The 24,039-nt window shown below is 35.8% G+C and overlaps 2 long non-coding RNA genes across 2 annotated transcripts in view; one reads left to right on the top strand and one right to left on the bottom strand.

The window, feature by feature from the left end:
- Positions 1-24,039, top strand: part of LOC310733427 — a 447,063-nt gene that overhangs the window by 22,783 nt on the left and 400,241 nt on the right. The gene's annotated exons all lie outside the window — the stretch shown is intronic.
- LOC310733402 overlaps positions 1-24,039 on the bottom strand; it is a 465,189-nt gene that overhangs the window by 77,991 nt on the left and 363,159 nt on the right. The window lies entirely within an intron of this gene.

Raw genomic sequence — 24,039 nt, 5'->3', positions numbered from 1 at the left:
TCATAAGCATAATTTAATGTCAAAAACATTGCAAGACGTAAACGAAAAATGTTACATGACAAAGGGTGGTTTGAAAACAATATGACTTTTTTGATAATATGATTGTTTTGGGGAAAATATTCATTTTCAAATTCATGAAAAAATATCATATTATTCAATCAAATATTGTTTTGTTTTTTTATATTACATTTCATATTCATAACCATAATTTCATAAAAACTAACTTTTTCAAAAATATTTGATGTTCTTGTGAAAATAGGAACTTTTTTAGCATAATTTTATTAAAAACCATTAAAAAGAGCAATACGTAAACGAAAAACTTTCTCATGACAAACCATGGTTTGACAAAATTATGACGTTTTACATAAATATGCAATTAATTAGTAAAATATAAATTGTCATATACAGAAGCATATTTTCATTGAAAGCATTTTTAAAAAAGTTCAATAAGTGAACAAAAAAGTTTATATGAAAACCATGGTTGGCAAAAATATGACTTTTTTCATATGAATATGAAATAGATTGGTCAAATATGAATTTTTTATATATAAAGGAATAATTTAATAAAGACAAATAAAGTTTTATAAATGTATTGATAAAAATATGACTTTTTTATAGTTCATATCATCATTTTTACAAAAAAAATCAAAAGTGCAACATTTCTATGCAAAACGTTATATGAAGGATAGTCATTATGAAAATATGAATTTTCATATTCAGAAGCATATTTTCATGGAAAACCGTTTAAAAGCGCAATAAGTGAACGAAAAAGGTTTCATGATAACCATGTTTGGCAAAAATATGACTCCTTTAACATGAATATGAAATAAATTGGTAAAATATGAATTTTTATATACAAAATTTTATGAAAAACTGTTAGAAAAGTGAAATATTTTAATAAAGAAACATATGATAAATCAAGTTTTTATAATCTATTGTGAAAAATATGACTTTTCATATTCATTAGCATCATTTATCTAAAAACCATTAAAAGTGCAAAAGATCTATGCAAAACGTCACAAACACTGGTTTGAAAATAATGACTTTTTTAAATAAAAGATGGATTGTTTTTATTAAAATATATAATTCCCCATTCATAATCATAATTTAATAAGAACATGTTAACCTTTACCATAAAAATATGAGTAATTGTAAAAATATAAATCATTTGATCATGTAAAACAATTAAAAAAAGTGCCATAAGTGAATCAAAAACAAAAAAGTGACCATGCAAATCGTTTTGACAAAAAAGATGACATTTTCATTTAAAATGTGATAGTTAACATGAAACTATAAATTTTCATATTCATAAGCATCATTTATTGGAAAACAGTAAAAAAAAAGGGCATTATGTAAGTGAAAAAGGTCTTCCGAATTATGCTTAGCCTTTTCACCTTTATTTGCACAAACGTGGTGGTATGGCTGCGGGGCTTCTAGCCCAGGAACACAGTGACAGATTTCGCCCAGTTGCGTATCTTTCCATATCTTTAGACAACATAGCACAAGGGTTGCCCTCATGCTTGCGTGCAGTGGCTGCTGCGGCTCTGATCGTCCGGGATGCTGAGAAAACGGTGCTGTCACATCCTTTGATACTGTACACCTCACATCAGGTAACAGCTATTTTACATAACCTCAACACACCTCAAGATATGACAGCACGACGTAGATCTGGTTATGAAATCACACTCTTGGCAACAGAAAACGTAACCATTAAGCCGTTTACTCAGCCGCATTCAGTTGTAGCAGCGCTGCGTGATCTGCTAGACTTTATTGACTTAGATGGTTTTGACGACGCACACGATTGCCTCAAACACATTGAACAAGAGACCTCTTGTAGGCCAGACCGTTTAGATATGGACCTGGAAGGGGCACTGTCGAGCTTGTCATAGAGTTAGACTCCAGTGGATTATTGTAAGACTCCAGTGGATTATTGTTATAATTGGTATTATTTCGAGCTTTTCACTTTTATTTTTGCTCTCAATCCCTCGGTTTACCCTTGTTGTTTGTATATTTGACTCTAGAGTAATTATGATGTCTGGCAAAACTACTAAGACCCGTAGCACAACTCAGTCGCAGCTGCGGCCTGGTGCAACAGTTGCATTCTCGCCTTCTCGTGCTTCACCTCCGTGTGAAGGGCCATTGTTCCACAGCCAGCTTCAAAGGCTGATATTGACTCATTAAAGTCAGAGCTGCTGTCCTCTCTGAGGTCCGAAATCACTGAGGTTTTTAAGGCTGAGCTACGTGCATTGGAATGTACATTGGGAAACGATTTACTGACAATAAAGTCGGAGCTGCAGGCGGTGAAGGCGCAGCTGTCCAGCGATAAAGCTGCGAATGAGGCTGCAGTGCGGGAACTGAAGTGCACCGTGGTTGAAATGGAGCGCTCACTTTCTGTGTGCACCGATGATATCGCTGTAATGCAATGTGACATACAACGTCTTACTGCTGAGTTCAATAAGCTGGAGACCAAATGCGAAGATCTGGAATGTCTTGATGTCTTACCAGAGAACTGCAGCAAATTCAGTTTAAGGCCTGAACATTTCTATCTTTCCCGACCATACAGTAAAAACCGCAAAAGCACGGGCTGCCTTTAACTAGGTGCGGCGACAGCTCCGTGGCATTGAAGGCATGGGGTACGGGTTGTTTTATCCAGCGTGGCTACGTATTACACACAATGGTTTGGGGAAAGATTTTCTTTCACCTGACAAAGCCAGCAAGTATATAAAAACTATCCAAACTGTCTAAAGAATGAACACATTTTTTGTCGCTGTTGGACGCAATGTTTACTCCGTGTTTTCATATAACTGCACTGTTTACATACTCTGTGTGGTAATGCTGGTGTCTAACTTTACGCACTTTGTGTGTTGTGTTGTTTTTTGTTTGTTTGTTTTTTTGTGTTATTTTTTTTTTTACTAGAATCAAAGTGTAAGTGATCCTAAAAACGTAATGTTATTTCCTAAACGCTTGTTCTATTTATGTTGGGAATTTATTTTCCTCTAAAAACATTGTTTATATATTTATGTAGACCGGGGATGAGTAGCCGTAAACTAGATATATTTGCGCATAATTTATGTTGTATTAAATCAGCTGGAGCCTTCTCTTTGCTTAGGATAGGCTTGTTCTCTGTGTCGTTAGCACATTTATTTGTGTGGGTGACTGTAGGTTTCCCTTTTTTGATAGTTCTTGTTGCTGTCCTCTAGGTTTACTGTTAGAATTGGGGCTCTACTTGTGTGTTGGGTATGTGTTTGTGTTTGAGTGTCAGATGTGCACGCACCGGGGTGGGGGGATGGGGATTACCCTGGCTTCACAGGTCCTGTTTTCTTTTTTTTTTTTCTTGTGTAGTTGTTTTTGGATGAATGGCTGACACTAATACCGACCCACATTTAGCTGGCAGTGGTACACCTGTCCGGTTCCTTAGCTGGAATGTTAGGGGTATGGGTAATCTTATTAAACGGTCTGTAGGGTTTTTACCCACTTAAAACGCTTTTGTGCCGACATAGTATTTTTACAGGAAACACACCTCAGAGTCAAAGATCATCATAGGCTTCACCGTCCTAGGGTGGGTCAGACTTTCCACTCCAATTTCAATTCTTAGGCACGAGGGGTGGCAATCCTAGTAAATAGAAGCATATGGTTTTCACCTACCTGTATAATTGCAGATAGGAATGGCAGATATGTCATTGTGGCTGGTACGTTGATACAGACCAAGGTTTTGCTGGTTAATATTTACGATCCAAACCTTGCTTATCCTGATTTTGCAAATAGGTTACTGAGCAGTCTTCCCTTTATAAATACCCATTTGATCATTTTTGGTGGTGATTTGAATTGTGTTTTGAACCCTGTTTTGGATCTTTCTAGGTCTCGTGCTGTATCCCAATCTGCAATGTCTAAATCGTTCTCCGATTTCGTGTGACAAAATGGCTTGGTAGACCCATGGTGATGTAGCAATACCGGAATGAAAAAATTCTAATTTTTCTCCTCGGTGTGTCATTCATATTACAGACTCTCCACTATCTCTTGACAAAGTCAAAGCTTCAATAAAGGTGATGCAGTCTTATAAAGCCAAGATGGTTTTTCAGTTAAGTTTTTAAAAAAGTTTATCAATAAATTGGCACCGCTGCTCCTTGGTGTGTTCAATGAATCTCTGGATCAGGGCGTACTACCGCCCACTTTCAATCAAGCCTCAATAGCCCTTCTTTTGAAGAAGGGCAAGGATCCCAACCTGTGCGGGTCATACAGACCGTTGTCGCTGATGACTGCCGTGCTGGTGAAAGTGATTGCATCGCGGTTAGAAAATGTACTACCACATATCTATGGAGCAGACTGGATTCATAAAAGGGCAACATTCATTTTTTAACACTTGTACACTTTTTAGTATAATTTACTCTAAGCAGTCATCTCCTTTCCCTGAGGTTGTAGTCTCATTGGATGCTGAGAAAGCGTTTGATAGAGTCGAATGGGAATACCTGTTTGCAATATTAAAGAAATTTGGGTTTGGTGATACATTTGTCTCCTGGATCTGCCTCCTTTATAAATCCCCACAAACCAGTGTTCATACAAATAATATTAGCTCTGATTATTTAAGTCTCGGGCGTGGAACCCGGCAGGGGTGCCCACTATCACCACTGCTATTCACACTTATCATTAAGCCATTATCCATTAAACTTAAATCCTCATTAGTCTTTAAAGGTATAACTCGAAAGGGGGCAGAATATAAGGTATCCTTATATGCTGATGATTTGTTGCTATATGTTACAGATGCTGCAGTCTCTGTTCCTGTCATTTTATCTATCGTGGATGATTTTGGCTATTTCTCGGGATAGAAACTGAATTTTCATAAGAGTGAGTGTTATCCGGTAAACAATACCTCTCTACAAGTTCAGCACCTGAATCTGCCATTCAAATTCAACTGTTAAGGCTTTAAATACCTTGGTATTACGGTGACCCGGTCCTTACCCAAACTTTTTCATGCCATTCTTGATCCGCTTATGACAGACATGAAGTCGGATTTTCAGAGGCGGAGCAGTCTACCTCTGTCTTTAACAGGAAAAATCAATGCAGTTAAAATACTGCCCAAGTTTCTTCATTTTATTCAATCACTTCCACTATTTTTACCTAAGTTTTTTTTTTATTCTCTAGATAGAATCAATAATTCTTTTTTTTGGGGTGGAAAACCGCCCAGAATCCGTAAGACTCTATTGCAGAGATGTAGGCTCAGTGGTGGGCTTGTTTTGCCCAATTTTCAAATATACTACTGGGCTGCACATATCCAAAAACTAAACTTCTGGACCAATTCAACAGAATCCACTTGGTGCAATCTAGAGCTACTGTCTTGTAGATCATACTCTGTATCTGCTCTGCTTTGCTCACCCCTTCCGATCAAACCATCTCGATATACTGACAATCCAGTCGTACTGAACACGCTTAAGATTTGGTTTCATTTTAGGCATCACTTTAAATTTAGGGCTCTATCAGCACTGGGTCCCTTGAATAAAAATAATTTCTTTCCCCCATCATTTTTAGATTCAGCTTTCTCACTATGGCATGAAAAAGGCATCAAGCAACTTTATAATTTGTACGAAGATGGCATCTTTAGAAGTTTCCCCAGCCTGTCCTTGAAATATTGGCTGCCTACAGCTAATTTTTTTTCAATATCTCCAAGTCCTCAGCTTTGTATCTAAATGCCTTCCTAATTTTCCATCTGTACCCCCCAAGCAACCTTGGGAGAGTTTAGTCATGTTTACGCCACACCAGCGTAGTTTTATTTCCCGGATATACAGTTTCATTTTATCTCTCAATAGCTGTAATACAGATAAAGACAGGACCACTTGGGAGGAGGAGTTAGGGCTGCAGTTTGGCGACAAATGGTGGGAGAAAGCCGTAGATAGGATACAGTCTACCACTTCCTGTGCCCATCTCAGTCTCATTCAGTTTAAGGTTTTGTACAGAATTCATCTTTTCAAATCGAAACAGGCAAAAATCTATCCTGGGGTTAAGGACAGATGTGACAGATGTTTCCCCCTGTAAGTCATATGTTTTTTCTGTGCCCAAAATTACATGCATTCTGGACAGGTTTTTTCGGCATTATGTCCTCCATATTTGAAGTGCAATTGACGCCATGCCCACTGATCGCTATATTTGGGGTTACCAATGAGTCTGTATCACTGAGTTCTCTACACAAAGATGTTTTAGCCTTCTCATCTTTGTTGGCCAGATGTTGCATACTTCTACCCTGGAAAGCAAAAAGATGTCCCTCCATCTCTCGGTGGTTTAAAGATTTGATGTTTTTTCTTAAGTTGGAGAAAATAAAAGATACACTGAGGGGTTCTACTGACACCTTTTTTTGCAAGTGGCAACCTGTTATTTCTTATTTTAGGAGCCTACGGGTGTTACCTCATCTAATTCAGTCAACAATTGGACTGTATATATAATGTTTCTTTTGTTTCTTCAGTTGTTTTAACAGGGGGATGTGGGGTGTGTGCGTGCGCATGTGTGTGTGTGTCTTTGTCTGGGGGTTTGTTTGTGTTTTGGGTGGCGGGGCAGGGGTGTTTGCTCTTTGTTGTTTAAAAAGGGAAAATTGAGAATTTCTGTTTACATTTTTGTATTTGTGATTGTTGAGTTTTCAATTAAAAGAAATAAAAAATAAAAAAAAAAGACATGGACCTGGAAGAGGGGGATTGCCTATGTCTAGATGTGTATTTATGTAGATATGCGGTTGTAAGATTACCTAAAGAAAAAATTTAAGCTAAACCATTACCATACACATCTGCACAAGCTGCAGAGTGGGTCGCACTTACAAGAGCATGTCAATTGTCTGAAGGTAAAGTAGTGACTATATACACTGATTCTAAGTATGCTTATGATGTGCATGATTTTGCCTAAACACGGAAGCAAAGTTAAAAGTTTAAAACAGCTGATGGGAAGCCCATAGCACATTTTAATCTCATAAGCGACCTCTTAAATGCTGTCCAACTCCCTGCCAAAGTGGCCATAGTTAAGGTTAAAGGACATGCCACAGGTGATTCAAAGGAAATTCGCAGCAAAACAACCAGTAGATTTCAACACAGTAAATACAAATCCTGAGATCCCGATGATGGCACATATCACCAATATACTGGATATTGACCAAAAAAATGCTTCAGAGTCAGCCTACTGAGGAGGACATTAATTATTGGACTTCTAAACAATGTAAATCAGATTCTGCTGGTATCATTAGAGATTTAGATGGAAAAATGGCACTGCGTAAACTAGCTTTAATAGTGTTGGTGAAGCATTACCATGGGATGTCACACATTAGCATAGCTAAAGTCACACAGGCTATAAACCCATCATACTGTATTGCTGATGTAGCTAAAACAACGAAGCTAATGTTAGATTCATGTTTGACTTGTGCCAAAACTAACATACATTGACCTGTACGACATGATGCGCTTACTTTTCCTGAGCAACTGTTCCAACACCTACAGATAGATTTCACACATATGCCACAAGTAGGAAAGGCGCACTGGCATTTCTTCCTTAGCTAACCTGGAAGTAAAGGTGGACGACTACGTTTCTGCCCTGGTTAAAAAATTAAATTCTATTAGTGCTGATGTCTTACTAAATCATCCTCTGCCCACAGAAAACCCAACACATCATTTTGTGCCTAATCAGCATGTCCTGATACGAAGTCTGAAGCCTACCAAGGTGGGTGAGCCGAAGTATCGTGGTCCAGTGACTGTTCAAGCTGTAACCAGAACTGGAGTTCTGACTGAATATCAGCCACAGTGGATACGCGCAAGCAGGATCAAAACTTCACCCCCATAATCTCTGCACTACTTGGTCTGTTGGCCTAAGAAGCCTGCCTAACTGAGTATTCAGGGCGGAAATATTTGAGAGCCCACGGAAAGATCCTGTATAGTAGAAAGGGGGCCACCTCCGGGGTGAAGATCTGAGGCACGCAACTGTTTTGTTTAGCTTATCCTGATACCTGCTCTAGGTCTAAATTCTATAACAATATGTGCATATTTGTAATTACACTCCAATTTGTCCTTATTCTCTTAGATCACATCATTCAGAGAGAAGAATCTGCTACGTATTACTGATAATACTGCTTATAGACATATTGAACAAGTGAGAAACAATTGTCTCATGATGTCTTGGAGAAATAACTGATGACAGCGGTTTTTGAGAAGATTAAGAATTTATTTTATGAGTGTTGAACACTACTTTGTATTAGGATTGATTCTTGTATTGATTGTTGGAATTGTACTTTGTATGTTGCCATGTTTGATGACGATGGTAAGACAGGCCATTAAGGCCTCAATTGGAGTGGGAATGATGAAGGATTATATGCATGTAGTGACGGAATGAAATGAAATCTGTTGTTTTTGTTTTGTCTTTATCTTTTTTTTATTTGCAGTTTATATCACCGATCCTGTTCCCAGAAAAGAACATCCTATTTTATTGGTGTGGTATGCAAGATTACAAACTTAACACTCACACATTTCTCACATTGGTTCACGCACATTCTTTTGTCTGTTTAGTGTCTATAGAATATTTACGATGTTAGTACGTAAGGTATACAGGGAGTCTTAATCTGGGCTCACATATCTCAAGCTAGTATGTCTTCTTATCCAAACAGGAAACAGCTTTCGGTCAGGCTTTCTTTTCAATGTGTACATATTTACTTGTCTGTTGCATGCAATAAACCGAATAAAAACACAAGTTTTTTAAAATATGAAAAAATATGAGTTATTGTGAAAATGTGAAATATTTTTAGCATAATTTCAATAAAAACCAATTAAAAGTGCAATACATAAACAAAAAACTTTCATGTGACCAACCATGGTTTGACAAAATTATGTTGTTTTACATATATATGCAATTAATTAGTAAAATACACATTTTTATATACAAAAGTATATTTTGATGGAAAACCGTTGAAAAAAAGTGCAATTTTCATAATAACCATGCTTGGCAGAAATATTCCTTTTTTAAATATGAATATGAAATAAATTGGTCAAGTATGAATTTTTATATATAAAGAAATAATCAAGTTTTTTTTATTTATTGATAAAAATGACATTTCATATCATCATTTAACAAAAAAACCATCAAAAGTGCAACAATTCTATGCTAAACCTGATATGACAACATAGGATTGTCATTATAAAAGTATGAATTTTCATATTCAGAAGCATATTTTCATGGAATTTTTTATATACAAAGCAATAATGTAATAAAAAACTGTTTAAAAAAGTGAAATAATTTAATAAAGATTCGTGATATGACAAATCAAGTTTTTAAAATCTATTGTGAAAAAAATAGGACTTCATATTCATTAGCATCATTTAACTAAAACCCATTAAAAGTGCAACAATTCTACGCAAAACGTGATTGACAAACAATGGTTTAAAAATAATGACTTTTTTAAATAAAAGATGGATTGTTTTTATTAAAATATATAATTTCCCATTCATAATCATAATTTCATAAAAACACGTTAACCTTTACCATAAAAATATAATTAATTGTAAAAATATAAATCATTTGATCATGTAAAACCTTTAAAAAAAAGTGCAATACTTGAATCAAAAGTGACCATGCAAATCATGTTTTGACAAAAAAGATGACATTTTCATTACAAATGTAATAGTTAAAATGAAAATATACATTTTACATGAAGAATCATGGTTTGAGCAAAAAAATACCGTTTTTTAAATAAAAAAATATATAATTAATTGCCAAAATATAAATTTTCATATTCATCAGAATATTTACATGAAAAACTGTTAAAACGGTTTTACAAGTTATTGTGACAATATTCATATTCATAATTTCCCAAATAAATCGTGTAAAAATGTGAATGAAAAAGATTTCAGGAAATACCATGTTTTGACATAAATATGACTTTTCTCATATAAATATGAAATTAATTGGTAAATTAATTTTTTTATTTTGAAAGGAATATTTTCATGAAAAACGTGCAAAAATTCAAATAAAAACGTGATATGACAAATCAAGTTGTTAAAAGATAATGTGAAATTGTGACTTTTCATATTTATCAGCATTATTTAACTAAAAACTGTTGAAAGTGCAAAGATTCAATGCAAAGCGTGGTCAAACAATAGTTTGAAAAAGAATAAGACCTATAAAATATTTATTGTTTTTATTAAAATATTAGATTTCATATTTATAAACATAATTTCATTTAAAAAATCAGTTAACCTTCATCATATAATTTATTTTTTACAATATGAAATTTTTATGTTAATGGCAAACTTTTGAAAAAGTGCCATAAGTGAATGCAAAACAATAAAGTGACTATATAAATCATGTTTTTACAAAAAATATTACTTTTTTATTAAAAATGTGATAGTTATTGTGAAAATATACATTTTCTTACTCATAAGCATCATTTAATAAAAAAAGGTTTAAAAAGTGCAATATGTAAGCAAAAAACTTATACTGTATTAAGAAACATGGGCTGAGAAAAATATAATTTTTTAAAAATAAAATATGAAATTAATTGGTAAAATTTACCTTTTCATATTCATCCAAATAATTTCATGAAAAACTGTTAAAAAGTGCATAAATTTAATAAAAACGTGATATGACAAATCAAGTTTTTGCAACTCATTTTGAAATTATGACTTTTTATATTCATAAGCATCATTTAACTAAAAACTGTTCTAGGTACAACAATTCAAGTGTTGACAAACAATGGTTTGAACAAAATAAGACTTTCTTTTATAAAAAATCAACTTATTACAAAATTACATATCATATTCATAACCATAATTTCATAAAAAAAAAATCTTTAACATTTTTATACAAATATTATTGTGAAAATATGAATTTTTATATTCATAAGCATCATTTAACTAAAAACCATTAAAAGTGCAAAAATTCAAAAACGTGATAAACAATGGATTGAAAAAATGTATTTTTTTAAAATACAAAATGTATTGTTTTTATTAAAATATAACATTTCAAGGTAATGCTAATAATTTTATTTATATATTTTCATAAAAAATATGATTTATTGTAAAACTATGACTTTTCATAGACATTAGCATAATTTTATTAAAAACTTTAAAAAGTGCAATAAGTGCACGAAAAGGTGACATGACAAAATATGTTTAGACAGCAATATGACGTTTTTTCATAAAAATAGTAATTGTAAAAATATGAATATTCATAAGCACGATTAAATAAAAACACGTTAAAAAGTGCAATCTGAGAACGAAAAACTCTTACATGACAAACCATGATTTGACAAAAATATGACTTTTTACATAACTTTTACATCCCGCGACCCGAATTACGGATAAGCGGGAAAAGATGAAAAAAAAATAGAATGAAATGATGAGATATGCTATTACAAAACATTTTATGACCAAATTATGACATTTTTTCATTAAAAGAATTTAGTTATTTCAAAAATATTGATTTTCATATTAATAATTAAAATTTCATAAAAAAAATTATAAACTGCAAAAATTAAATGAAAAATGCACGAACAGCATGCACTTGCCCATGATATTTTTACATGTTTATGATGAGATATGATATCCCAAAACATTTTGACCAAATTTTGACTTTTTATTAACAGAATTTAGTTATTTTAAAAATATTAATTTCATATTCATAATCGTTTATTTCATAAAAACTGAAAAAAGTGAATGTAAATTGCTTAGAAAGTCATAATTAACCAAAAACAAAACAACAGCACATTATTGGCAAAGTCTTGTACGTGTTGTAAAGAATGCGTTTCATAGACACTGAAAATGCGATTCCGCAAGTCTCAGGCTTCTAGGACAAAGAGAAAGCGGTTTTTCGAACCAAGCGAAAATGCACAAACAGCATGCACTTGCCAATGACAATTTTACATGTTTATGATGAGATATGCTATTACAAAACATTTTATGACCACATTATGACATTTTTTATTAAAATAATTTAGTTATTTCAAAAATATAAATTTTCATATTAAATATCAAAATTTCATAAAAATTATTAAAAACTGCAAAAAGTGAATGTAAAATGCACGAACAGCATGCACTTGCCAATGACAATTTTACATGCTTATGATGAGATATGATATTACAAAACATTTTATGACCAAATTTTGACATTTTTTATTAAAAGAATTTAGTTATTTCAAAAATATTGATTTTCATATTAATAATCAAAATTTCATAAAAAATTTTATAAACTGCAAAAATTTAATGAGAATTGCTTAGAAAGTCATAATTATTCAAAAACAAAACAACAGCACATATTTGGCAAAGCCTTGTACGTGTTGTAAAGAATACGTTTCATAGACACTGAAAATGCGATTCCGCAAGTCTCAGGCTTATAGGACAAAGAGAAAGCGGTTTTTCGAAACAAGCGAAAATGCACAAACAGCATGCACTTGCCCATGATAATTTTTCATGTTTATGACGAGATATGGTATTACAAAACATTTTATGACCAAATTATGACATTTTTTTATTAAAAGAATTTAGTTATTTCAAAAATATAAATTTTTATATTCATCCATTCATTCATTCATTTTCTCCCGCTTATCCGTAATTCGGGTCGCGGGGGCAGCAGTCTAAGCAGACCCCCGCCTTCGACTGCTGCCCAATCCTCACAGCACCGTCCCTTACGGTCCCTCCTGCAGGTGGTGAGCCCACGGGAAGGCGGCCCCACGTCACAGACCTTGATAATTATTAATATAATTTTTATATTAATAATCAAAATTTCATAAACATTATTAAAAACTGCAAAACGTAAATGTAAATTGCTTAGAAAGTCATAATTAACCAAAAACAAAACAACAGCACATATTTGTCCTTGTACGTGTTGTAGAGAATGCGTTTCATAGACACTGAAAATGCGATTCCGCAAGTCTGACCAAATTATGACATTTTTCTTAAATTTTTTTTAGTTATTTCAAAAATATTTATTTCATATTCATAATCATAATTTCATACAAAATATGTTAACCGTTATCATAAAAGATAGTTCTTGTAAAACTATGAAATTTCAGATTTATAAGCATGATTTATTGTCAAAAACGTTAAAAAGTGCAAGACGTAAACGAAAAAAGTTTAATGACAAACGGTGGTTTAAAAACAATGTATTAATTTATAAGAATATAATTTTTATTAGGAAAATATGACTTTTCATATTTATAAGCAAATTTTTACTAAAGAGATTATTTTTAAAACATGATTTTTGATATTTAGAAGCATAATTTAAATGAAAATAAGGAAAATTGCAATAAATGAACGAAAAACAATAAACTGACATCAAAAATTATTTTTGGACATATTTTTTTCATACATAAAACTGTTTTAACAGTTATTGATTTTATTATTGAAAATTAATTTTCATATTCATAATCAAGCAAATTTGCACAAACAACATGCACATGCAAATAATAATTTTACATGTTTATGATAAGATATATCACAAAACATTTTCTGACCAAATTATACATTTTTTTCATAAAAAGTCTTTAGTTATTTAAAAAATATTAATTTTCATATTCCTAATCAAAATTTCATAAAAACTGTTAAAAACTGCAAAAAGTAAATAAAAATTGTTTAAAATGTCATAATTATTAAAAAAAAAAAAAAAAAAAAAAGAAAATATTTGGCAAAGCTTTGTATGTGTTGTCAAGAATGAGTTTCTTAGACCCTGAAAATGCGATTCCGCAAGTCTCAGGCTTCTTAGGCGAATAAGCGGTTTTTCGAACCAATTGAATTTGCACTTACAACATTAACTTGAAAAGGTAAATACGTAAGCATCATTTCACAAAAAAATCGTTAAAAAAGTTTTCATTATAAAATATGTTTTGACATAAATATGACTTTTCTCATATAAATATGAAATAAATTTGTAAAATATGAATTTTCATATTTAAATGAATTATTTAGCAAAAAATCGATTAGAAATGTGATATTACAATTCAAGTTTCTACAAGATATTGTAAAATTATGACATCATTTAAATAAGAACTAAAAAGGTTTTTTTTTATTATAAAATCACATTTTATAATTATAACCATAATTTCATAAAAACAAATCGTTAACTTTTTTATAAAAATATGTTATTGTGAATATATAAATGTTCTTCTTCATTAGCATAATTTCATTAAAACCCATTAAAAAGTGCAATATGTAATGACAAACCTACATTAAAAACCATAATTTGAGCAAAAAAAAATTTTTTTTTTTTATATACAAAATATTAAATTAATTGGTAAAATATAAATTCTTATATTCATCAGAATAATAATTAATTAAAAACTGTTAAAAAAGTGCAAAATTAAATGAAAAACTTGTTATGACAAATCAAGTTTTTACAAGTTAGTGTGTAATTTTGCGTTTTCATATTCACAAGCATCATTTAACTAAAACCGTTGAAATTGCAAATATTCATTGCAAAAAGTAATATGACAAACAATGGTTTGATACAAATCTGACTTTGTTTTATAAAAAAAATGTTTTTATTAAAATATTACATTTCATATTCAGTTCCATAATTTCATTAAAAAAGTAACATTTTCATAAAAATGTTGTTGTGCAAATATGAATTTTCATATTCATTAGCATAATTTTATTAAAAAACAAAAATTGCAATACGTAAACGAAAAACTTTCACATGACAAACCATGGTTTGACAACATTTTGACGTTTCACATAAATATGCAATTAATTAGTAAAATATAAATTGTCTCATACAGAAGCATATTTTCATGGAAAACCGTTGAAAAAAAAGTGCTATCAGTGAACAAAAAATTTTTCATGATAACCATGCTTGGCAAAAATTACTTTTTTCATATGGATATGAAATAAATTAGTCAAATATGAATTTTTTATATATAAAGGAAAAATTTAATAAAGACAAATTAAGTTTTATACATTTATTGATTAAAAATATGACTTTTTTTATATTTCATATCATCATTTAACTAAAAACCATCAAAAGTGCAAAATTTCTATGCAAAACGTGATATGACAACATAGGATAGTCATTATGAAAATATGAATTTTCATATTCAGAAGCATATTTTAAACCCAGCCATTAGGGGGGCACAAGCCAGTGTACTCTTAGTGCCGGTCCCAAGCCCGGGTAAATGGGGAGGGTTGCGTTAGGAAGGGCATCCAGCGTAAAACATGTGCCAAATCAAATATGCGGATCACAAATGAGAATTTCATACCGGATCGGTCGAGGCCCGGGTTAACAACGACCGCCACAGGTATCGTTAGCCGACAGGGTACCGGTGGAAATTGGGCTACTGTTGGCCGAAGGAGGAGAAGGAGAGGAGGAAGGCGTCTACAGAGACGGCAGGAAAAGGAGAAGTGTAGGAGAGTAGAGGTTCGGGTTGGTACTTTAAATGTTGGTACTATGACGGGTAAAGGGAGAGAGATAGCTGATATGATGGAGAGGAGAAAGGTAGATGTGTTGTGTGTTCAGGAGACCAAGTGGAAAGGGAGTAAGGCCAGGAACATTGGAGGTGGGTTTAAACTGTTTTATCATGGTGTGGATGGGAAGAGAAATGGTGTAGGGGTGATTCTGAAGGAAGCGTACAGTAAGAGTGTAGTGGAGGTGAAGAGAGTTTCTGATAGGGTGATGATCGTGAAGGTGGAAGTTGAAGGGATGATGATAAATGTCATCAGTGCCTATGCTCCACAAGTTGGCTGTGAGATGGAGGAGAAAGAAAGATTCTGGAGTGAATTAGATGAAGTGGTAGATGGTGTACCTAGGAAAGAACGATTGGTGATTGGGGCAGACTTTAATGGGCATGTAGGTGAAGGGAACAGAGGTGATGAGGAGGTGATGGGTAGGTATGGTTTTAAGGAGAGGAATGTGGAAGGGCAGATGGTGGTAGATTTTGCTAAAAGGATGGAAATGGCAGTGGTGAACACGTATTTTAAGAAGAAGGAGGATCATAGGGTGACGTATAAGAGTGGAGGAAGGTGCACACAGGTGGATTATCTTCTGTGTAGGAGATGCAACCTGAAGGAGATTGGAGACTGTAAGGTGTTGGCAGGGGACAGTGTAGCTAGACAGCATCGGATGGTGGTCTGTAGGATGGTTTTGGAGGCGAAGAAGAAGAGGAGGAAAGTAAGGTTTGAAAGAAGAATAAGATGGTGGAAACTGAAGGAGGAAGAGTGTAGTGTGAGGTTCAGGGAAGAGGTCAGACAGGGGCTTGGTGGTGGTGAAGAGGTGCCGGATGATTGGGCAACTACTGCAGGAGTGATGAGGGAGGCAGCTAGAAAAGTACTTGGTGTGACATCTGGAAATAGAAAGCAAGACAAGGAGACGTGGTGGTGGAATGAGGAAGTGCAGGAGAGCATTAGGGGAAAGAGATTGGCAAAACAGAAGTGGGATCGACAGAGTGATGAGAAGAGTAGGCAGGAGTACAAGGAGATGCGGCAGCAGGTTAAAAGGGATGTGGCGAAAGCCAAGGAAAAGGCATATGAGGAACTGTATAAGAGGTTGGACACTAAGGAAGGAGAAAAGGATTTATACCGATTGGCCAAGCAGAGGGACCGAGCTGGGAAGGATGTACTGCAAGTTAGAGCAATAAAGGATGGAGAGGGAAATGTGTTGACTAGTGAGGAGAGTGTGTTGAGAAGATGGAGGGAGTATTTTGAGCAGCTGATGAATGAGGAAAATCAGAGAGAGAGAAGGTTGGAGGATGTGGAGTTGGTGAAGCAGGATGTAGATAGGATTAGTAAGGAGGAAGTGAGAGCAGCGATTAAGAGGATGAAGAATGGAAAGTCGGTTGGACCAGATGACATACCGGTAGAAGCGTGGAGATGTTTAGGAGAGATGGCAGTGGAGTTTTTAACCAGATTGTTTAACAGGATTCTGAAAGGGGAGAGGATGCCTGAGGAATGGAGAAGGAGTGTGCTGGTACCGATCTTTAAGCATAAGGGAGATGTGCAGACCTGCAGTAACTACAGGGGAATTAAGTTGATCAGTCACACCATGAAGTTATGGGAAAGAGTAGTGGAAGCCAGGCTGAGAAAAGAGGTGACCATCTGTGAGCAACAGTATGGTTTCATGCCGAGGAAGAGCACCACAGATGCCTTATTTGCTTTGAGGATGTTGATGGAGAAGTATAGAGAAGGACAGAAGGAGCTGCATTGTGTATTTGTGGATTTAGAGAAAGCGTACGACAGGGTGCCGAGAGAGGAGTTGTGGTATTGTATGAGGAAGTCAGGTGTGTCAGAGAAGTATGTGAGGGTGGTGCAGGACATGTATGAGGACAGTGTGACGGCAGTAAAGTGTGCAGTAGGTACGACAGACTGGTTCAGGGTGAAGGTTGGACTGCATCAAGGATCGGCCCTGAGCCCTTTCCTGTTTGCAGTGGTGATGGACAGGTTGACGGACGAGGTCAGACAGGAGTCTCCCTGGACTATGATGTTTGCAGATGATATTGTGATTTGTGGTGAGAGTAGAGAGCAGGTTGAGAAGAGCCTGGAGAGGTTGAGATATGCGCTGGAGAGAAGGGGAATGAAAGTCAGTAGGAGTAAGACAGAGTACATGTGTGTGAATGAGAGGGAGGGCAGTGGAGTGATGCGGTTGCAGGGAGAAGAGGTAGAGAAGGTGGAGGAGTTCAGGTACCTGGGGTCAACAGTGCAAAGTAATGGAGAGTGTGTTAGGGAAGTAAAGAAAAGAGTGCAGGCAGGTTGGAGTGGGTGGAGAAGAGTGACAGGAGTGATTTGTGATAGAAGAGTATCTGCAAGAATGAAAGGGAAAGTTTATAGGACTGTGGTGAGACCTGCGATGTTGTATGGATTAGAGACAGTGGCATTGAGTAAAAAACAGGAGGTGGAGCTGGAGGTAGCAGAGCTGAAGATGTTGAGGTTTTCGTTGGGAGTCACGAGGATGGACAAGATTAGAAATGAGTTTATTAGAGGGACAGCACATGTAGGATGTTTTGGTGACAAGGTGAGGGAGGCGAGATTGAGATGGTTTGGACATGTGCAGAGAAGGGACATGAATTATATTGGTAGAAAAATGCTGAAGTTGGAGCCACCAGGTAGGAGGAAAAGAGGAAGGCCAAGGAGGAGGTTCATGGATGTGGTGAGGGAAGACATGCAGGTAGTTGGTTTAAAAGAGGCAGATATAGAGGACAGGGTGGTATGGAGACGGATGATCCGCTGTGGCGACCCCTAATGGGAGCAGCCGAAAGAAGAAGAAGAAGAATATTCAGAAGCATATTTTCATGGAAAACGATTTGAAAGTGCAATAAGTAAATGAAAAAGGTTTCACGATAACCATGTTTGGCAAAAATCTGACTCTTTAAACATGAATATGAAATAAATTGGTAAAATATGAATTTTTATATACAAAGGAACAATTTAACAAAAAACAGTTAGAAAAGCGAAATATTTTAATAAAGAAACATGATATGACAAATCAAGTTATTAAAATCAATTGTGAAAAATATGACTTTTCATGTTCATCAGCAATCATTTATCTAAAAACCATTAAAAGTGCAAAAATTCTATGCAAAACGTCACAAACAATGGTTTGAAAATAATGACTTTTTTAAATAAAAGATGGATTGTTTTTATTAAAATATATAATTTCCCATTCATAATCATAATTTCATAAGAACATGTTAACCTTTACCATAAAAATATGAGTAATTGTAAAAAAATATAAATCATTTGATTATGTAAAACCTTGAAAAAGGTGCCATAAGTGAATCAAAAACAAAAAATAGACCATGCAAATCGTTTTGACAAAAAATGACATTTTCATTGAAAATGTGATAGTTAACATGAAAATATAAATTTTCATATTCATAAGCATCATTTATTGGTGAACAGTGAAAAAAATGCATTATGTAAGTGAAAAACCTATGAAAAAAGGTCCTCCGAATTATGCTTAGCCTTTTCACCTTTATTTGCACGAACGTGGTGGTATGGCTGCGGGGCTTCTAGCCCAGGAACACAGTGACAGATTTCGCCCTGTTGCGTATCTTTCCATATCTTTAGACAACATAGCACAATGTTTGGAAAACGGTGCTGTCACATCCTTGGATACTGTACACCTCACATCAGGTAACAGCTATTTTACATAACCTCAACACATCTCAAGATATGACAGCACGACGTAGATCTGGTTATGAAATCATGCTCTTGGCAACAGAAAATGTAACCATTATGCCGTCTTCACAGCCGCATTCAGTTGTAGTAGCGCTGCGTGATCTGCTAGACTTTATTGACTTAGATGGTTTTGACGACGCACACGATTGCCTTAAACACATTGAACAAGAGACCTCTTGTAGGCCAGATCGTTTAGATATGGACCTGGAAGGGGCGCTGTCGAGCTTGTCATGGAGTAGGACGTGGTGTTAGGGGGCTCCGGTGGATTATTGTTATAATTGTTATTATTTCGAGCTTTTCACTTTTATTTTTGCTCTCAATCCCTCGGTTTACCCTCGTTGTTTGTATATTTGTATATTTGTATAGTTTATTAATTATGATGTCTGGTAAAACTACTAAGACCCGTAGCACTCAGTCGCAGCTGCGGCCTGGTGCAAGGGTTGCAGTCTCGGCTTCTCGTGATTCACCTCCGTGTGAAGGGCCCATTGTTCCACAGGCAGCTTCTAAGGCTGATATTGACTCATTAAAGTCAGAGCAGCTGTCCTCTCTGAGGTCCGAAATCACAACGTTTTTTTAGGCCGAGCTACATGCATTGGAATGTACATTGGGAAACGATTTACTGAAAATAAAGTCGGAGCTGCAGGCGGTGAAGGCGCAGCTGTCCAGCGATAAAGCTGTGAATGAGGCTGCGGTGCGGGAACTGAAGGGCACCGTGGTTGAAATGGAGCACTCACTTTCTGTGTGCACCGATGATATTGATATCTTACTGCTGAGTTTAATAAGCTGGAGACCAAATGCGAAGATCTGGAAGCTAGATCACGGCGCACTAATGTCCGGATAATCGGTGTTACTGAGGGTCCCAATAGCTCCACTATCGCGAGTGTTGCCACGCTGTTGAGGGAGGCACTGAGTCTGGAGAAGGCGCCGGTTCCGGACAGGTCACATCGCACTCTACAGCCCGTACCGAAGCCTGGTGAATGACCGCGAGCCATTGTGGCCAGATTTCACTATCACAGCGAATGTCTTGATGTCTTACCAGAGAACTGCAGCGAATTCAGTTTAAGGCCTGAACATTTCTATCTTTCCCGACCATACGGTAAAAAAACGCAAAAGCACGGGCTGCCTTTAACTAGGTGCGGCGACAGCTCCGTGGCATTGAAGGCGTGCGGTACAGGTTGTTTTATCCTATGTATTACACACAATGGTGTGGGAAAAGATTTTCTTCCACCTGACGAAGCCAGCAAGTATATAAAAACTATCCAAACGGTCTAAAGAATGAACATATTTTTTGTCGCTGTTGGACGCGATGGTTACGCACTTTTTTTTTTTTTTTTTTTGTTTTTTACGAGAATCAAAGTTGATCCTGAAAACCAAATGTTTGTTTCATAAACGCTTGTTCGATTTATGTTGGATTAGAATTTTTATGTTGAATTTTTATGTTGAATTTATTTTCATCTAGAAACATTGTTCATATATTTATGTAGACCGTGGATGAGTAGCCTCAAACTAGATATATTTGCGCATAATTTATGCTGTAATAAATCTGCTGGAGCCTTCTCTTTACTTAGGATAGGCATGTGGTGTCTGTGTCGTTAGCACATTTATTTGTGTGGGCGGCTGTAGGTTTCCCTTTTTTGATAGTTCTTGTTGCTGAACATTAGGGTTACTGTTAGAATTGGGGTTCTACTTGTGTGTTGGGTTTGTGTTTGAGTGTCGGATGCGTGTGCACAGGGGTGGGGGTATGGGGATCCCCCTGGCTTCACAGGTCCTGTTTTAATTTTTTTTTTGTGTACGTTGTTTTTGGTTGAATGTCTGACACTAATACTGACGCACGTTTAGCTGGCAGTGGTACACCTGTCTGGTTCCTTAGCTGGAATGTTAGGGGTATGAGTAATCTTATTAAACGGTCTACAGGGTTTTTACCCACTTAAAACGCTTACGTGCCGACATATAATTTTTACAGGAAACACACCTCAGACTCAAAGATCATCATAGGCTTCACCGTCCTTGGGTGGGTCAAACTTTCCACTCCAATTTCAATTCTTAGGCACGAGGGGTGGCAATCCTAGTAAATAGAAGCATACGGTTTTCACCTACCCGTATAATCCTCTAGTGTTGGATATCCAATTCTTAACACAATCTCATTGGCGGTTTAATTCGCATCTCCCAGCAGACATAGATTTCTGTTCATCTATTTTTAAATCTATTGATGAATTGTTGTTTAATCGTCATGACTCTACTCCATGCTCATTATTATGGGAGACTCCAAAAGCCTATCTCAGGGGGCAAATTGTTTCGTACTCTGCTTTCATATATCGGAAGCACAGAGCTAAACTCAGTAATATTCCATCGGCCATCAGTCAACTCGATCAGAGCTACGCGTCCAACCCTTCTCCAGAGCAAAGAACGTGTTGAGTTGCAAGCAGAATTCAATCTTCTCTCCACTAAAGAAACTAAACGCATGCTACTACAAACTCGTGGATCACCAAGCAGATAGTAAACCAAGCAGATTGTTAGCTCATCAGATAAGACAGCAGGCTGCATCACGCCTAATACTCTGCTATATGATTAATAATGACTCAAATGTTACCGTTACCAATCCCATAGAGATCAATGCAGTATTTATTATTTATATATTACGCTGCTCTTTATAAATCTGAATGCCTTACTGATAATAAGAGACTGGGTGATTTCCTTCAAAGTGTCGATTTTTCTGTTATTGATGCAGTCTCTGTAAGGGACTTGGACTCTCCACTATCTCTTGACAAAGTCAGAGCTTCAATAAAGGCAATGCATTCTTATAAAGCCCCAGGCCCAGATGGTTTTCCAGTTGAGTTTTAAAAAAAGTTTATCAATAAATTGGCACCGCTGCTCCTTGGTGTGTTCAGTGAATCTCTGATTCAGGGCGTGCTATGCCCACTTTCAATCAAGCCTCAATAGCCCTTCATTTGAAAAATGACGTGAAAGTGCTGGTGAAAGCGATTGCATCGCGGTTAGAAAATGTACTACCACGTATCTATGGAGCAGACTGGATTCATAAAAGGGCGACATTCATTTTTTAACACTTGTACACTTTTCAATATAATTAACTCTAAGCAGTCATCTCCTTTCCCTAAGGTTGTAGTCTCATTGGATGCTGAGAAAGCGTTTGATAGAGTCGAATGGGAATACCTGTTTGCAATATTAAAGAAATTTGGGTTTGGTCATACATTTGTCTCCTGGATCCTGTCGGAACTCAGAGCCCGTCTCTGAGGCGACACATCGAGAATGGATTTTTTTGCTCAGAGGATTCCCAATGTTTCTCAGCCAATTCTAAAAAGACAAAATATAATAGACACAAACCGCCAATGAAGGATCCTCAGTCCTGGATGAGTAAAAGCAAAACTTCTTTATTTCGTCCGCGTTCCAAAGAGCTCAGTTGAAGGCGGGTACCCCACATCAAACCGATCCGCGCATCAAAATTGATACAGCACACCAGAGTGAGGAAGTACAACTACTGTCTGTTCCACACTTGTATTTATACCCTGTAGACACCATATCTTTCTATTTTTTTCCAAGTACTTGACCTTGAGTAATTCCCCTTATTTGACGAACTTGCCTTCTTCTTGCCTTCTTCTTCCCAATTCCCCTTATCTTTGTCCTTGGCTCATTTCTCCAATACAACACCATATTTGGAGTTCCTGTTTTTCCCTATTCCACTTATTTTCGGCCTTGTTTTGATTTATATATAAAAAAAATTAGTGGGTAAAAAGCCCCTATTTTCTCTGAATCCAACCATACGCTTCTTCAGTCTTTCAAGTGTGAACAACCGTCTCCTCTCCTCCTCTGTGGGGGCTATTTTGCCCATCTGCATCTGCAATGTGTGAGTGTTATGTTTTATTCTTTGCTTTATTTTTATAATGCTGCTTGCTATTCTATTTTTCTTAAATTAGGTGACACCATTGAATTGAGTGACACCAGTGCATTAAATTGTCTAGCTACATGTGCTTGATTATGTTACTTAGTGCTCAAGGTATATTTTAAATGTGCATTCCGAACTGAGTGTTACATAGAGTATAGAATCTTCTCTTAAATGTGTGTTATCTTTTGCTTACACCTAATAGTCACCGTGATTTTACCCTGTTTAACATTTTGTCTCTGTTGATCTCTTTTGCTCCGCTCCAGCACGCAGACGTACTCAGGCGTATGCTCTTCGCAGACACTATTGCCAATTCCAGCTATCCTCAATTGCTAATGAGCTTGCTCAGTTCTTTGAGCAGCTCTCTAGCCCGTCTGTTCCATCGAGTCCCTTTTCGCCTCCTCGCATCGTGCAGAGCACTTCTACGCGTGACGCGAGCACACAAACTTCTCCTGACCTTGATGACTGCAGCGAAGGCTCCTACCCCCCTGATCTGATACCACTATCGTCTCATGGGATAGTATGTAGTAGTTTTCCAGGCAGCTAAATGTAAGACACATAAAATAGATGAGAATGAAAATAAAACAAAACAAAAACAATACAGTCAGTGTAAATGTGGCCAAACTATGGAACAGGAGAGAACCGTTTAGTCCACTTCACCCTGGTCCTCCACTGATTATTCCCCTACTTCTCCTGCTGCACCGTCAGGCTACTGTGCTCCTGTGCCTTCGCCTGGCTCTGAGCCCAACTACTCCTTCATGTCTCCTGGGCCTTCAGCAGGCCACACGCCTTACTATCCCACAGCCCATACTCCTTGCTCTCACAATAAAAATGTTTAAACTCCCCAAGGTCGTTTTTTGTCCTTCTTTGTATATTCCACACACTCATAACACTTAGTCAGACTCTATCCTACTCACACATGTAAATACCCTGTTATTACTATTTTACTTATATTTGGTTGGTAAATAAAGGCTTGATTAACATATAGATTAAATAGGCTTTATCAACCCAAATTAAATAGGTTTTGTCAAA

This window comes from Silurus aristotelis, assembly GCF_946808225.1.
Source record: "Silurus aristotelis genome assembly, chromosome: 11".
In the NCBI taxonomy this organism is placed as follows: Eukaryota; Metazoa; Chordata; class Actinopteri; order Siluriformes; family Siluridae; genus Silurus; species Silurus aristotelis.
Note: the sequence above shows the minus strand (reverse complement) of the source record. Positions and strands in the feature narration are given on the sequence as shown.